The sequence below is a fragment of the Pinus tabuliformis genome, chromosome J, assembly GCF_031772625.1.
Source record: "Pinus tabuliformis cultivar Carrire ecotype Pingquan chromosome J, CPIR1, whole genome shotgun sequence".
NCBI lineage: Eukaryota > Viridiplantae > Streptophyta > Pinopsida > Pinales > Pinaceae > Pinus > Pinus tabuliformis.
The window spans coordinates 671,895,655-671,914,323 of record NC_142295.1 but is presented as its reverse complement, the minus strand read 5'-3'; positions in this window follow the sequence as shown (position 1 = coordinate 671,914,323).

Here is an 18,669-nt window from a genome sequence, read left to right as displayed (position 1 = left end):
TATTAATAATATCAAAATGTTGAAATGTACGAGGTATGTGTTTATATGTTTTCAGTTGATTTTTCCTCTTTCATTTGCCTTAGATTTTTGTTTTCTTAGTAATTTGTAGCTATGTTTGATTCTTGCTATGTTGCTTTCAAATATTTTATAGTAGATAAATTGGGTATTAGGGAATTTTCAGAGATTTGAGGGTGGGCAGAGGGGCCAAATAAGCTTCCACCTTCACATGGTTGGACTTTATTATTAGAGAATATATTATTCCTGAAACTAAGAGAAGTTCATTGAGGTGTGTATTTAGCCTCGTCGAGGGTTAGGGGCTCGATTGGTCGAGTACCCATCATCAAATAAATTTAACTTGCTATTGAGAGGTCAAAGTTTCAATTCTCTTGACACTCTTGGGGTCAGGTAAATGTTCAATTCACTTAAAATTTAGGAATCGATGGAAATTATGCTTTAATTAATTGACCCTGCACAAAGCTGGAGGTTGTGAATGGGGCCATCGTTGTAATTTTTTCACTTTGTGCTTGTAGGCACCGAAATTTGACATACATATAGTAGATGCATGCGTTGATGGTATGGGAGGATTCCCACTCTCAATATAAATCACATAAATAATTTGACAAAATTATAACGTATATGTTGAGGAGATGAAATTATTGATTATTTTTTATTGTCCTTATCATCTTATGTATTTACTAGCCCCGTTGAGGGTTCAACGCTCAATTATTTGAGTACCCAATTTCAAAGCACCTTAATTTTCTATTGATAGGTCACGGGATCAATTCTCTCGATGGTCTTGAGGTCAGGTAAATGTTCAATTCACCTAATATTTAGGAATCGATGGAAATTATGCTTTAGTTAATTGACCTTGCACAGAGTCGGGGGTTGTGAATGGGGCCAACGTTGAATTTTTTAAATTTGTGCTTATAGGCACTAAAATTTGATATGGTTATAGTAGATGCATGCATTGATGGTATGGGAGGCTTCCCAGACTCAAATACGACTCACACAAAGAATTCGACAAAATTATAACATAAATGTTGAGGAGATGAAATTATTGATTATTTTTTACTGTCCTTATCATCCTATGTATTTACTAGCCCTATCAAGGGTTACACACTCAATTAGTTGAGTAACCATCATCAAAGCACCTTAATTTTCTATTGAGAGAATTGAACCCATGACCTCTCAATAGAAAATTAAGGTGTTTTGTCGATGGGAACTCAACCAATCAAACACCTAACCCTCGATAAGGCAAGTAAATACACAGGATGATAAGGACAATAAAAAATAATCAATAATTTCATCTCCTCAGTATTTATGTTATAATTTAATTGAATTATTTGTGTGAGACATAGTGAGACTTTCAAAGGAAGAACTAAGTCAAGTTTGTCTTGCCAAAGGCACACCAAAGACAAGCATTCAAGGAAGTTTATGTCACCCAAGAAGAAGACACAAAAGAAGGTCAAGAAAGTCTGGAGGAAGTAGCCATTGCAACAATAATGGACATAAAAAATCCACATGTTGGAAGCTCCATCCAAAGTTATGCCCAAAGAAGGACCAGGAGCATATGAAAGAACCTATGAAGAAAGCAGTCAATGAACTAGTTCATAAAGGAAGCCAACTACAAGAGGAAATCCCATTAGCCTGGTTAGATAAGAGATGGATAACATTTTTAAGTAGTTGAGTATGGCCACCATTGTAAATCACATATTGCTTTTTTTCAAGACCCCATAGATGGAAAAACTTGTAAAAAGTGATGAAGCGTATAACATCACTTGAATATGAAACATAGTGATATTTTGGCCTTTAGTTGGATAAAAAACGGTATGGGTTTTGTTGTAAATCTTGACCATGAGTGTTTTATAAACTCTTAGCAAGCAAGGTATTGCAAGTTGTACATGCATTGGAAGCTACAACTTTGCATATGGATATAGGTGTCGGCTTCATCATTCCTCATTCTGAAGTACAAAGATGAAGGAAAGGAAAGGTGGCATGTCAAAGGCATTTCTTATGCAGATCAAGACTGTAGGACTATTTATACTTTTGGTGGACCAAAATTCCTTTAGTGGGGAGGAATGATCCAAGAGGATCCCTAATGGTTCAAAAATCAAGGTTCTTGAAACTCACCGCGAATCAAGACTAAATCAAAGAGATCGTCACAAGGAATCCAATGGCATAAATGACACCTAAATCTAATTTCGTATGCATAAGTTATGCCCAATCAAAGTGTTGGTCTATAGTGTACCTAGGGGGGATAATATGGGGTACAAAGGGAGGTACCCAAGGGAATAATGTAATAATGGTATGGGCCATTGTAATAAATAAGGTGGTTAACCCGTATCATGTAAGGGACCACAAGTAGTTAGTAATAATGTAATGGGCCCATGGTATTAGATAGATGGTATTGAGGGAACTATGGTAATGACCCATGGTATTGTATGTATGAGGCCTATATAGAGGCTGGAGACTCCACATTGAGGGATGTCAAGGAATATTGTATGAACAGGCATATGGCTTGCGGAGTGTTCTCCTTCCTTAAGGAGTGAATGTATAGTGTTGCCCTACCTTAAGGGTTTGATATTAATAAAGAGAAGCATTTTCTATCTATTTGATCTTGTTATTCTTGGGTATATTTGTATTATCTTACATTTCAGATTAGATCTATAACAAGTGGTATTAGAGCACTTTCTTAAGCAAAAGTGGAGAATTTTTTTTAATTTTTTGCAGGAACTTTCTGGGGCGGCGAGTTTGCAGATCAGATCTGTATGTTTTGGGGAAAAATCTACAAAATCTAATTGCAGATCTAGATTCTTTGTGAAAAATACCCGATTTCAAAAAAAAAATCAGTCGAATTAGAGTTCGGATGAGGGAGATATCGCTGATTTAAAATCAACTCTTTTTTTCATAATTTTTTGTAACAGAAGGAGTGTTGCAGTGCGGATCTGAAATTCTAGTGCCTAGATTAGGATTTTTATCACATGGGAAGATGCAGAATGGTCATTCAATTTCCGAAAACAGGTCATAATAGGGATTCTAAGCAATATTGACTAAACTGTGGCCACTTTAAATTTTCGCCAAGTAAGTGATTTTTTTTCGTGCCGTCGAGCAAGATGTTTTTTACAGGAAAAGACAATAGCCCTACTATTGAAGAATTCATAAAACAAAGAAATTTCACATATGGGACAGATTGGAAGGATTTAGTGTGGCTTGGTTCCAGGCTACCAAATGGTATTTCTCACTTGACAACAAGCAGTTGACCAAATGTAGAAATTTTGAATAATATGACACTTATTCACAGAGATTATCTTGATTATACACTATTTTCGGAATGCATGCATAATACATAACCTCCTCTACGTTGATCATCAATTTGCAGAATCAAAACATTCTCATGCGCACATTGAAACACATCAATAACACATATCAACACAGTATGTAACCGAGGAAAGCATACAACTGAAAACCCCCAACTATCTGTATATTATAATGATAGAGAACATGTAACAATACATAGTACAATACTCCTTACAAGTACTCAGTACTATCTCCACCTGCTACACACAAACTAGCTCAGATCTGAATCAAGTCACAGGTTCAAATCTCCTCCGCTGTCTGCCTGCCTCTACTATGCAATCCAAAGTGAGAATGGTGAATGATCCAAGCTCGTTTTCCTTGGATTGTATTGCGCAATCCTCATTGGCAATCTCCACAATTGATAGCAGTCTCCACCTCTAACACCTGTCTCCATTGAACTGTCCATGCACTGAGTTAACTGATGTATTCTTTAGTTGCTTTATGAGTTAATAATTAGTGAATTAATTAAAAATTAATCACTCATCACTAGTGTATTCTGCAGTTAGACTAAATACAACTAGTTCAACCAAGTCAAACTGAACACAACTCCATCAACTCCTCAATCAACTCCACCAAACTCAACCACTTGAGTTCTAACTGAAGTCCATCATGCAATAGATCAACTGACCCATAAGAAAAGTGTATTTCCTTCTGACAGTTGCATGTGCCACATGCGTAGCTCGAACTGAAGTGCTCCAAGAGGATAAGATAATGTTTATAGTCCAAATATTATTAAGAGTTAATAATATTCGACTGTTCTATTTTTAGCCTTGCAGACTAAAAATCGACTCCGCCCATATGTCTAAAAATAGAAGTCCATATATTTTTACCAACATGACCAATCATCCACAAATAGCATCCTGCGACTCATAGACCATGATCCATATGTCTAAAAATAGACTTTGCGCCAAAAATGGCCTGCGGGCCCACTCAGTGAAGGCGACTCCTTTCCAGTAAGCTCCATCATCTTGTTGCATTTTCAACACCAAACTTTCAGATGCAGAATTTGAAAGAGTCCTTTTAGACAAATGATCTCGTGCTAGAAAAAAGGAGAATGAGACACGTAAGGGGTTATTTTCTACTGGTGTCTCCTTATTGCAGGTTCATAGATTGATTCAGAAGGAGAAGATCATTGTGTTTATAAATCCTAGTTGCAAGCATAATTTTATCAATGTTAATTTGGCAAAAAAATTGCAAGTTCCAGCAAAACACATTGAAAACACGCAGGTGGATGATGAGGATGTTCAAGTGTATAAGGATTTGAATATTTCTATGGATAAGTATGTGTTGCATGGTGATTTTTATACTTTAGAGATGGATAATATGGATGTTGTTTTGGGATATCCTTGGATGGAATCCATGGGTACTATCAATATTAATGTGCAGAAGAAATTCCTCAAGCTCTGGTATAAAAAGAAGAAAATTACATTATAGGATATTTCCATCAATAAACAGGTAGAGTCCACGGAGGTTGAAGCAAAAGATGTTCCAGGGACTGACATATCAGATGATGAGCCTTTGATGATCGATAATCAAACACAAACAGAGGCTGAAGCAGAAAAAGTTACAGGTGCTGATACATCAGATAAGGGCTCAGTGGTTGAAGTAATATTGGAAGATAGGACACCACAGCAGGCACCACAGCAGGGTGAATTAAAGAAAAAGACATCGTGGGTTAAAACTTCAACATATCATCACCCACATCACCCCCCAAGAAAACAACCAACAAGATGGCAACCAATTAGCCACAAGGATAACAACCCCTGCATGACAGATAGAGAGGAGTGAAGATCCACCTACTACACATCAACACAGAAGAGCTGCCATAGTCAACTTCCATCTCAAGCGAGCGAGGCACCAATGAGATCGAGGGTTCACCTTTCTCTTGGATGGCTAGATGCACGTGCATGGTACCAGTGGACTACTCTTTTGAGTAGATCTTATTATTTGTGTTCTTCCCATGTTTCGGGGACGAAACATGTTAAGGGGGTGGAATGCAGCGTACCTAGTGGGGATAATATGGGGTACGAAGGGAGGTACCCAAGGGAATAATGTAATAATGGGATGGGCCATAGTAATAAATAAGGTGGTTAACCCAGACCATGTAAGGCACCACAAGTAGTTAGTAATAATGTAATGGGCCCATGGTATTAGATAGATGGTATTGAGGGAACCATGGTAATGACCCATGGTATTATATGTATGAGGCCTATATAGAGGGTAGAGACTCCACATTGAGGGATGTCAAGGAATATTGTACAAATAGGCATATGGCTTATGGAGTGTTCTCCTTCCTTAAGGAGTGAATGTATGGTGTTGCCCTACCTTAAGGGTTTGATCAATAATGAAGCATTTCTATATTAAGATCTTGTTCTTTCTTGGGTTTATTTACATTGTCTTATATTTTCATATCAGATCTATAACATGGTCAAACTTGGCAAAAAAGGGCAGGATTTAGTTGTTGCCAGATAAATTTTCCCCATCACCAAAGTTGGCGGTACAACCAAATTTGGAGGCTGGGGGTTAAATTTGGCAGACCTCCAGTTAAATGTAGTGACATGTTATAATTGGTGGAACCCCGCCAAAATTGGCTAAAATTTGTGGCCCAAAAGAATGGGCCCACGTGGTCGAATTAAAGGGTGCCATATGGCACCCAATTAGTGGCTAGTTGGGCCCCAATCGACCCCTGGCATCATGACGAGCATAGTTACCAATCAAACGAAAAAATTACCTAGTGCCCTTTTTTTGAGGTAGAAAAAAATCACTCGATTTTGAAAAATGGTGATTCAAAATACACCCTTTTTTTTGGAGCATATTTTTGGCACTTTAATTTTTTATTTTTTTTTATGTATCAAGTATGAACAATTTTTTTAAAATGTTGTGATTTTCATGCTGATTTTGAAAAGTGTTGATGCAACATCAACACATTTTTTTAGAGGGCTTATTTTATGTATCAAGTGTGAACATTTTTTTTGTTAGTGATTTTCATCTTAATTTTGAAAGGTGCTAATGAGCATCAACCATTTTTGTTTATAGGGCTTGTTTTTTACACTTTAAATTTTTTAATGTATTAAGTGTGGATAATTTTTTTTAAATGTTGGTGATTTTCATATTGGTAATAAAACATAAACAAAAATAAAAAAAACATGACAAAATAATCAAATATATAAAAAAAGAAAACAAAAAACCATAAAAATGTAAGAAAAACCAAAATTAACTTGTGAAAATATATATATATATATATATAATGATTTTTTTTTTCAAAAAAAAGTATAATTTAAGGAAAAACAAATTAAACCCGAAAAAAAAAAAAAAAAAAAAAAAATAGAAAAATAAAAAATTTTAAAAATAAAATAAAAATAAATAAAATAAATAAATAAATAATAAATAATAATAATAATAAATAAATAATAAATAATAATAATAATAAATAAATAATAATAATAACAATAATAAATAAATAAATAAATAAAATAAATAATAATAAAAATAAATTCTAAAACCATTTTTTTAAGTTAAAAATAAAAACCTCATTAAGAGAAAAAAAAAGTTAAGAAAAATAAATTAAATCAATTAAAAAAAAATTAAATAATTTAAATAAAATTAAATTAAAAATAAAATAAAATAAAAATTTAGGGCTTGAGGAGGTACCTGAAGGTGCGGACTCTTTCTTGGAAAAAAATGAAGATGGGAGATGGGAAGACAGGTGACTGGGGTTAGGGCATCGAACCCGGTGGATGACATAGATTACAGGGAACAGGAACCGACCAGGCAGGCGACCCCGTTACAGATCCTCTGCGCCTACCTCATAGTATCCATTAGCTATTTGCGGCTTTTCTTTCCGGTTAGTTTGGTTTCCCCTAGACGGTTATCGGTCCTCCACTGACATCCCTGCAGGCAGCTGTCAGCTTGGGGTTCTGACAGTTATGGAGGACAAAGATGTTTATTCCGCAGTTCCTACGGAAAACCTGCCGATATGGTCTCAGCCCGAGACCACTGTGGACGCTTTTCTATCGTTTGACCATGAATTCTCAGCAGAATTCGAAGCCCTCCCTACTCTCTCAAGGCAACACATACCCTCCATCTCGCTTCCTATAGATCCCTCGGCCATTTGGGACTACACAGGCCCTTCGCTCCTTCCAGGTTCCTTGGCAGATGCTGAGTGTTGGCAAGATCCAAATGTACAAACCTTAGGGCCAGATTTGGGTTCGTTACAAATAGGGGAAGGGTCGGATAAACCCTTGGAGGGGTATCTACCAGTGCAAGAATGCCAAGCGCCGGTTCAATTAACTCCCCTAGTCGCAGGGAACCCCCTCCCAGGGAACTTTATGGGCATCGGAATAATCTCAGGGCATTTTGACAATATAAGGGATAAAGGACCTACGGCAGCGAAAGATTCAGCCACACTTGCGGCAGTACAGACGGACAGGTCGATGGTAGGCACGAGCAGCAAACAAAAAGGGGCTTCCAAAAGGAAAAAACGCCTCCCACAGTGCAGCAGCGAGATCTTCCTCAAACTAACCGAGGACACACCATTCCGTGAAGCTATGGATTCGGCAGAAAAGGTTCTGGTGGGACGAGTTAAGGGCAAACACTACAGCGTGGAGAGGCTCCAAAAATGGACAATGGAAGTCTGGGGACATCATTTGACGGAACCCCCTCGAGTTCAAACCTTTGTTAGGGGATGGTTTTCCCTGCGATTCAAATGTCTCGCTCACACAAATTGGGTCCTCTCCACCATATGGCACATTGATCAGGCACCAGTCCTCCTTCGAAGGTGGACGTCGATGTTTGATCTGGAACTTGAGAGGGTAGAGGTTGGACCGATTTGGGTACGTCTTCCGGGCCTTCCCTGTCACTTCTAGACAGAGCAGATCTTCAGGAAGATTAGGGATGCCATGGGTTCGTATCTTACCTATGATGACACTTTTACATCGACGGGAAGAATGGCTTATCCAGGATTTTAGTGCACATGGACCTCTCGAAAGGGTTGTCGGAGTACATTAACATACAATGGAGGAATGCTACAAGGAGGCAGATGCTGGACTACGAGGGGGCACCTTTTAGATGTAGGCGCTACCATAAGGTGGGGCACCTATTCAAAGATTGCCCTCTGAACAAGTGGAATAGCAGGAAGTCGGTGAGGCATACTACACAAGATTCTCAGGAGCAGGAGGCTCAGTCGCATGAAGATCCTGCAAGGGAGGAACAGCTTCAAGCTTCAGAAGACATGCATAGGATTGCCACTCCTCACTTTGGAGGAACAGCCACATTTTCGAGCCCTGGTTTGAGGTCTTCAGAACCAGCTCAAAGCACTCTGAGGAAGCGTGGTAGGCCGCCCCATCACCCCCCGCCACTAGTTCTAGTTTTGGTCGCGGCAGCCTCGGGTGACTCCAATACTTCGGGGAGCGGAACACAGAGGTTGACCGTCTTTCTAAAGAAGGCGTGATCCGGGAGTCGGGCATATGGCTAATCCGTGAATAGAATGATGGAGTTCACTACCAATACTATCATAGTCCTTTTATGGACATTATGGACTAATCTCTGGACTCTGATTTCATATTATTGTACATATTATTGTACATATTTCTTTTTGTTGTTTCTGAACTAATATGCTGCCATTTATATGAATGGCACAGTACATGGTTTTGGAAATTATCTCCCTGCGTGGATTAAGATAATTTTATTCTATTTTGATCTTTTGTTTTATTTTGGATACTATTCTCAAACTCTGATTAGGCCATTACCTCCCTGCGTAGATATAGGTAGTTGGCTATAGTGCTTCTTCGGAAGCTGTTATCTATCGATAGAAATATTAGAATATGCATATGCATCTACAACATGTAATTTCTTTCTTATTAATGAAATTACGAATTTTTCCATGGAAAAAAGAAATAATAAATAAAATAAATGAATAAAAAATTAGGATTTTTTTAAAATAAAATTATAAAAATATATTAAAAAAACATTAAATTAAACAAAAAAACAAATTAATTAAAAAACAAAACATTAATATATATATATATATATATATATATATATATATATATATATATATATATATATATATATATATATATATATATATTTAAAAAAATCCCACCACCCCTCCCGCGGCCCTTTGTCCCTCCCCCTCCTGCTTCCCCTCCCCCCCTCCACACCCAAACCCTTCCCCCTCTCCCTCCCTGCCCCACCCCTCCGTCCCCTCCCTCACTCCTCGTCCACCCCCTCTGTCATGCCCCTAACCTACCGGTAGTCTTTCAACCACACATAGGCAGGTGTGGCACCGCTACACACTTTCTTTTCACCAATACTTGTGAGTACGGAATACACCTAACTCTTCAACACTTAGTTTATTTTCTTCCAATTCTACTTAGTGTTATAATGCAGTGGAAATAAACATTCATTAATTCATCATTTCATCATATATGCACAACAGAAATACACATTACTTTCATGGGAGGGGCAATTCCCAATATAGATTCTGCCCGTATCATTAATATAACAATTCAATATCTTACAAGTGCTATATAATATACAATTCTATAGCTAAGTCGTGTAATCACCAATTGATATGCACACTTAGACAAATATCCACCTGCTAGAAACCTCAATTTTCCCTTTGGCAAAGTCCTACAAGTCACCTCTGCAACTTGCCTCAAAAAGCAACTCGGGTTGCCCACTGCGTCGAGTTGCCCACCGTGTCGGTTCACCCACCTGTTCGTGCTCGCGTGCCTGCCTGTCCTTGCAAGCTCTGTCAGGTCTGGTCGCCCACCGACCCGTGTTCACGCACCCACTTGTGCTTGCGTCCACCCGTTGGGTTTGTGCGCCCACCTTCCTGTGTCAACATGCCCACATGCGTCTTGTGTTCGCCCATCGGGTCTATGTAGCTGCATGTCCGGGTCTGTGCGCCCATCCGCGTCCGACCGTCGGGTCTGTGCACCCACCTATTCATGTCAAAGCGCCCAACTACGATATTTCAAATTTTTTGTTGCGGCTTGCTTCGGTCCTCAGCCTCGCCTTTGCCCACCTACTGTCTTTGCCCTCTTTGTTTATCCTCTTTCTCATTCACCCAATCCTATGTTGGATGCTCACTTGCTTGAGTTTGTTTATTCATTTCTCCTCCTCAAGTCTTCCACTCCTATATATATGAGTTCCCACGTGTATGAGGGGCTCGACCCTCCTCCAAGCCAACCTCTCCTTCACCATGTTGCTCCACTTTATCACGTCAACCCAACCATCACATTGGCCTCCTATAAACTCTCCACAATCACTCATCTGCCCAACACTTAGCCGAATTTGCCTTTGTGGTTTTTCACCCCTCATGTCGACTCACCCATCCTCTTGACTCACCTCGGGCACGCGCGCCCAACCGGTCACCCGATGTGGGTCTCCTGACACGCTTACCCAAGTTGACCGCTCATCACACATGGACGCTTTTAACCGAAGTCACCCACCGTCGCATAAAACCAAGCTCGTCTCTGCACAACTCATCACACATAACTGAGTAAGCTCGTGGGCCTGACACCCTCCCTCCCTCCCCCTTCCTTCCCCCCCCACCCTCCTCACTGAACCCTTCCCGCCCGCCTGAGCCCCTAGCTTGCGGACCTTTGACCTATAGTCGCGGGCTCAAGCAGGTAGGGGGCGGTTGCGCTCAGCCAATCCTTGCCCATCCAGGCCCCCAACCTCTGGCCCTTTGGGCGCTGGCCAAGGCAGGGGGCGGCTGCATGGAGTGGGGAGGGTAGGGGGGAGCGAGGGGGTGGGCGGGGAGCGAGGGAGGGGGTGGTGAGGGGAGGGTGGGGACAGGGGCAGGGAGGGCGACAGTAGGGTGGGGTGGAGCGAGGTATGGGAGGTAGCGAGATTTTTTTTTATTCTTTTTCTTTTAATTTTTTTTTTAATTAATTTTTTTAATAGACACACACACACATATATATATATACATTAAATTTTAATTGTTTTGAATTTTTTTAAATTTTTTTAAATTATTTTATTTTTATTTTTTAACCTTTTTTTGGGGTAATTATCTAATTTTTTTTAAATGATGTTTTTATTTTTTATTATTTTTAACTTTAAAAAATGATTTTTTCTAAATATATATATATCATTTTTTTACAAGTTAATTTTGGTTTTTTTTTTTTACATTTTTATGGTTTTATTTTTATTTTTTATATATATATTTTTTATCATTGATTTATTTTTTGTCATGAATCGTCCCCTTACCGCCCCTGGCTAGTTGGGCCTCGGGGTGCTCGGAAATTTATTTTTTTAGTTTTTAATTTATTTTTTTAATGATTTATTTTATTTTTGTAACTTTTTTTATTTTTATTTTTTAATTTCTTAATTTTTATTTGGTTTTTATTTTATTTTTATTTTTAACTTAAAAAGAAAATTGTTTTTTGAATCCAACGAGATTTGCAAATTCCAAGCTCTGCAATGCGCGCTCTCCCCATGAGCTCCTCCCTGGTGCGCCCCGAGGGCCTCCCTAGTCTTGAGCTTTGACCTGATCAGAGCAGCCTCCTGTTGTGATCATGGAACGACCGGCTCCACTGGAGGATGGAGATACTCCTCCAAAAGAACTGATATCTGAGCACGATGAAAATGCAGATGCCTCTGCATCTCTAATCTCAGCCATTGGCCCCCTAAGAAACAGACCTTCGATATCCAAGTTTGTGAAGAAAATCGAAGACATCCCTGAGATCTCTCTACCTCCGTCTCTTTCCCACCGGGCGCTCTGTCTCTATCTGAAAGGGGCTTGGTCGGCCAGTTTACAGGACTCTGGCCTTCACCTCGTTTGGTTTAGAAATGGGTTGAAAGGAACTAGTCCTCTTCAATAAACAAAAAAATATCCATAAGGTTTTGTGGAACATGGTTTTACACCTTTCATTTCAAAACAAAGGAAGATCGAGACCTAATGTTCAGAAATGGCCCATACTTCATGGACATGCGAGGCCTATACTTAAACAGATGGACCCCCGACTTTGACACTGAATTGGATGTACCTAGCGCAATTCCGGTTTGGGTAAGACTCCCTCATCTCCCTCTACATTGTTGGGGCGATGAATCTGTCAGGGTCATCGAGAATGCAGTGGGGAAGTATGTTAATAGATGCGAACCAAAAGAGAACATGCATGCTTGTGTGAGGATATGTGTCGAAGTGGATCTAGGGAAGGGCTTATCGGAGGCAGTAAAGATCAAAATAGATCAATCGATGCACATAAAATAGTTGGACTATGAGCAGATACCGTTTAAATGCAACGTATGTCATGAATATGGTCATTTTGCAAATAGATGTCCAAAAAATCAAAAAAGTGAAAGTTTAGAAGAGTCAGAAGCAAAATGGGAACAAGTTAAAAAGAAAAAAAAACAAACAACCCCTCTCCTCCTCAAGCCAACTCCAGGCTCCCCACCCCCCTACTCCTTCCCCATCATCTCCCCCCAGCCAATCCTCCATCAACCCCAACCCCTTTGGGCCTCTTTATGATCCTCCCATCCCTTCCACATCCCACCCATCCTCCCCTCATCTCTTTCCTTCCCATATCCTCACCCCCTCCATTCCTATTATCCCACGCAACCCCCCTCCCCCCTGAGTTGATATAATTTTGACAAGAAATCAATCAAAGGAATCACTTCAAACCTTAGATTACCAAAAGAAAGAGGGAAGAAAATCTAACAAATAAATTAGAGATGAAGCAACAACAAAAGAAATCGCTTTAGGAACGCAGCAACCCAAGGACTCCTTTTTTGGGAAAAGCTCCAGGAACAATGAGAAAAACCAAAATCACCAAAGAGGGAAAGGACCCTCTGCCCATCAACTAAATAAATAATGATAGTGGTCTCCTGGAACTGCCTTGGTTTGGGGACGCCTTTTAAAGTAAATGCAGCAAAAGGTATTTTAGTAAAGGAAAGCCCACATATTCTAATGCTTTAGGAGACCAAAACTAGTAACCAAGACTCGGGAAAAATGATCAAAAATCTAAAAAATTATGAGGGAACAACTCAACAAGCTATAGGGGCCTCTGGAGGTATATGCACCTTATGGAGGAAAGGAAAATGGGAGCTGCTTCAGCGACTAAAAGGAACAACACTGGATTAGAATAGACCTGAAAGAGACAACCACCAATGAGAAATTATGCATTGTCAACATATATGCTCCCAATCACTTCAGGGAAAAAGAACAATGTTGGAATACGGTTCAAGGGACCTTAAATGATACTCAAAACAGAAAAATAATTTTGGGAAGGGACCTCAATCTTGTCCTTAATGTGGAGGAGAAATTTGGCGGGGTTTACCATTCAGAGTGTTCAAGGGATGCCATCAAAAACAGAATGGAAAAAAAAATCTAATAGATATTCTTCCTAACAATGGTAAGTATACGTGGAGCAACAAACGGGTAGGAAGCATCAATCGAAGGAAAGATTAGATCGCATTTTGGTTCAAGATAACATCATCTCCAACTGGCAACTACAGTTCAGCAAGATCAAGAATCATTCACACAACAACATAAGATCACAAGCTGATGGTAATTTCTATGGGGCTGATGGAAAATTAAGGCCCTATACCTTTTATATACTACCCAACATGGAACGACAATGAAGATTTCAAAAATCTAATTGCGGATGTGTGGTCTCAAAAAGTTACGCGGTCCCCCTATTATGTGTGGGAAACCAAGTTAAAAAACTGGAGAAAGGAACTGAAAAAATGGGCCATAGAAAACAAAAAACAAACAAAGAAAAGAAACGCTGAGTTATAAAAAAATGGAAAAACTTCAGGAGGAAAAAGAAAATGAGGAGGAGACCAAAGAGGACCATCTTCAGGAAAAGGCCCTCTTTTGGGAAATATACAGATAAAATCGGAAAGAAGAGGAAGTGGTGAGACTAAAGTCAAGAAGCCTATGGTTAAAAGCAGGGGATAAAAACACAACTTTTTTTCATAGTACTATGAAAATCAGAAGGGCCAGAAATCAAATAGACAAAATCCAAATAGAGGGACAGGAAATTAGAGGAGTTGTTGAATTAAAAAAGAAGCACATAAACATTTTAAAAACCTCCAAATAGCGAATGGAGAAAGAGCAGACTTTGAAACCTTTTTGCAGCATCTACCAAACAAGATAAGTGTTGTTCAAAATTTGGGAATCATGCAAGAAATCAGAGAAGAATAAATCAAGGTAGTTGTTTGGGGCCTCCATCCGGATAAAGCACCAGACCCGAACAGATTCACAATTTCTTTTTACAGGCAGCATTGGCATATAATAAAAAAGGATTTAGTAAGAATGATAAGGAATGTGTATATTAAAGAAATGGGAGGTTTTACTAAATCCTCCTATTTAGCTTTAATTCCAAAGGATGTAAGGCCTTCTACATTTAGCAGATTCTGGCCTATTTCATTGTGCAACTCTTCTTACAAAATAATAACGCCTATTTCATTGTGCAACTCTTCTTACAAAATAATAACGAAGATCATAGCCAACCGAATTAAGAAAGTTCTCCCTAAGATTATCTCGGAAAACCAAGGAGGCTTTGTCGCAAATAGATAGATTATTGACAACGTTCTGGTTGTCTAGGAAGCTCTACACTCAATCATGTTGTAAAAAGAACATGGAATCATCATAAAATTGGATATGACCAATGCCTTTGACCGAGTAAGTCTTCCTTACCTCACTGATGTCTTAAAGAAATTTGGTTTCTCAAACGACATCATTGAGGTAATCAGCGCCTGCATTATGGGACCATGGATAGCCCCGTTGATAAACGGAAGACCAAGTGATTTCTTTCAAAGTTCCAGAGGGTTGAGGCAGGGTTATCCTCTTTCACCTTTCTTATATATAATAATGGCAGATTCTTAAGTAGAGCTTTGGAAAAGAGTAGGAGAGAAAGAAAACTAACTGGTTTGCACATATCATATGGTGTAAGAAGCATTAATCTCTCCTTGTTCGCAGATGACACATTGTTGATGGGTGGACCCTCATGCATTATTGTCCAAAGATGCAAAAAATTCCTAGATAAATTCATGGAGGTTTTAGGTGGTCTCTTAAACAATGCAAAATGTAGAATATACGGCTAGAATGCTTCCTCCTGCACCATGCAAAGAATATCTCAAATCCTTTAGATTCCCATATAGGCAAATTGGAATCACTTCTTCTACGTAGGACTACCCATATCAAAATAAAACCTAAAGGTTGAGTTATGGACCACACAAACTGAAAAGATGAAGGAAAAAAATCCAAAGTTGGTGCATGTTGTGGTTGAACATAGCGGGCAAGGTGACTCTAATCAAAGTCATGCTCACTACACTGCCAATTTACCAATATGCCACTATTCTGGCTCCGGCCAGCATCCACAAACAAATGGAATTAATAATTAGGGGTTTTCTATAGTAGGGAGGAAAGAACGAGACCAAAAAGTTCAGCTTGGTAAAATGGGACAAGTAATTTTGCCTTATGAGAAGGGATGTTTAACCATAAGGCTGACAGGAATTATGAATGCTGCCCTAGAGGCTAAAATTATATGTAGAATGATAACCGGAAAGGATAGTTATTGGAAACAAACTTTGGCTTTAAAATATCTTGCTAGAAGAAAATGTCCCAATAAGGCCATGCTCACAAGTATGGAAGTTAGTCAAAAAAATGTTACCTACTATCACCAAGTACACTTCGAAGATGCCCGGAAATGGCAAAAGTATCAAGGTATGGGGAGACAGAATCATGGGGAAATATCATTTATCATCCTACCCAGGTATCCATGAGTTAAGAGAATGGATGCAAGACAAGGAGCTAACTTCCCTGCACTCTATATCTCGATGGAAAAATAGAAATTGGCATTACTGGCACATTCCAAATCTGCCTCCAAATTTAAAAATCCAATTGGATCTCTTAGTCCTCCATCTCAAAGGATCAACCCCAACAAATATGGAAGATGAAGACATAGTTATCTAGGATCCTAGTGGGGGTTCTTACTCAGTCAAGTCTGGATATATCACTCTCCAAGCACAACAAGATGAACAAGATTGGGCCCCCTGAAAATCCATATGGAAGACAGAAAGCCTCCCCAAAGTTAAGATTTTCAGTTGGACTCTCCTAAAAGGCAGAATTCTCATAGCTGATCACCTTAAAAGAAAGGGATTCTCTGGCCCCTCAAGGTGCTCAATGTGCCTAAATGAAGAATAATCCATCCAACACCTCTTCTTGGATTGCCCCTTTACTAGAGAGTGTTGGAAGCAGCTTACTATTCCTCTGGAAATGGAGCTCAACTTCTCCATAAACTTTAATGACTTCTTCACTAAATGAAAAAAACATTACCCTTATTCATTGAAGAACAAGAAAACCATCAAAAGGTTCTAGGAAAGTCTCCCGTCATTTCTCTGTTGGCAGATTTGGCTCTCAAGAAATCAAAGCATCTTCAAAGACCAAACCCCAAATATTGGAAGAGTTCTGTCAAAAACTTGGGGCCTCACTTTAGAATTTCTAAACATGAAAGGTTTAAAAGCAATAGACAGTAGCAGCCTCCAGCAAGAAGAAAGGAATTGGATCAACCAAGCAACTATCAGAAGTAACTAGAATATCAATCCTAATGTTAAACCTCCAACTCAAAATTGGAAAATTAGATTAGATATGGAACAATTTTCAACATGGAAAGGAAATCTAAATAGCCATTGTCTTTTCTTCGACGATGCCTCCAAAAACAATCTGGGTAGAGTTGGAGCAAGAGGGATCCTCCTCGAACCAGGGGGAAATAATCTAGTAACTTATGAGTGGGGATTGGGGGAAGCCTCTAACAATAGACCCAAGGCTTATGGCCTGCTAATGGGCACCAAGATACTAAAAAAAAGGAAATCAGAGATCCTATTATAATGGGAGATTCAACAATCATCATTGAAGCCATGATTAGTAGAAGAAACCCTCCAAATGCTGCCATGCACCAAATCCTCAATAGAATAAGGCAAAATATGGAAGACCTAAAAAATTGTCACTTTTAAACATATCTTGCGAGAAAACAACAGCTCTGATGACCACCATGCAAATTTGGCAATATCCAAGTTTGAAGGGGAAACAAGAGTTGTTGAGGATGTGTTCCTCACGCCTATTCCTTAGTCCTGTCGTCCTTGTCTGAAAATCATGTCAAAAATCTCTTCATGCAGAGAAAGTGTCTTTCATGTAGAGAAAAGTTCACACATTTTCATGCAAGTTTCTTTCATGTAGAGAAATTTCACGCACTTTCATGCAAAGAAAAGTTTCTTTCATGTAGAGAAATGTTCACGCACTTTCATGCAGAGAAAAGTTTCTTTGATGTAGAGAAAAGTTCATGCACTTTCATGCAAAGAAAAGTTCTGTTCATGAAGAGAAAGTTCACGCACTTTCATGGTTGGTTCTTGGTATTAGTCCGACAGTTTTTGATCTTATGGTTTTGGTCCGTGGTATTGCATCCAAAAGTGTTGATCCCAAGTATTAGGTCCGTGGTATTGTGTTATTATGGTTTTGGACCGTGGTATTGTGAAAGGCCTAAGACTATAAAAGAGGAAGGAGATCATTTGGCAAAGCATCATCTAAATTATTGAATATCTGATAAAGTGCTAGATCTGGAATACTGTGATTGGGTTATGGTGCAGATCTGGATCTGAGCTAAAGAGGGATCTCACCGGTTGATGGAGAACAAGATCTAAGGATAGATCGGGATCAAATGGTTTGAAATGAACTATCTCTATATAGTTGATTATGCTTATTCTAGATCTGTATACTGACGCTTGTAATGATCTGAACTGGGTATAACTTAAGTTTGAAATTGCTGCAAGTCATGATTGGATTTATAGATCTGTACGCAGGTTTCTGAATAGTGAAGTAGCGTACATCTCTTGATTTATGTTCTAGCTGCTTCTGTTTATTGCTACAGTGTTCTGGGTTTAGAAGTGGGGTGTGATTACTGTTATTATGATCTGGGTACAGTCGTCAGAGAAGTGTTTATTTTGATTCAGTTTGTGCACAAGGAAGTTGGTTGACTGCAGATCTATTTGATACTTGGTGGATCGGGTTGGAATGTTTATCATTATCTGGTTTGATAGACTAGATCTGAATTATTGACGTATGTTTATGTATGGTATGATTTGGGTATGAAAAATATATGGAACACTTGCAAGTTATAAGGAAATATTTGCAGGTTAGTTTTGGTGAAAGTATTGTTTCAGTATTGGGTGATTGTGTGCCTCAATGATATAGATGGTTCCAGTATGAAAATTGGATGAAACGTGGCCTTTCAGATTATGGTGTTGTGCTTCAGTGTATCCAGTCTGAAAATTGATGAAACGTGATACCTGGAGGAAGAA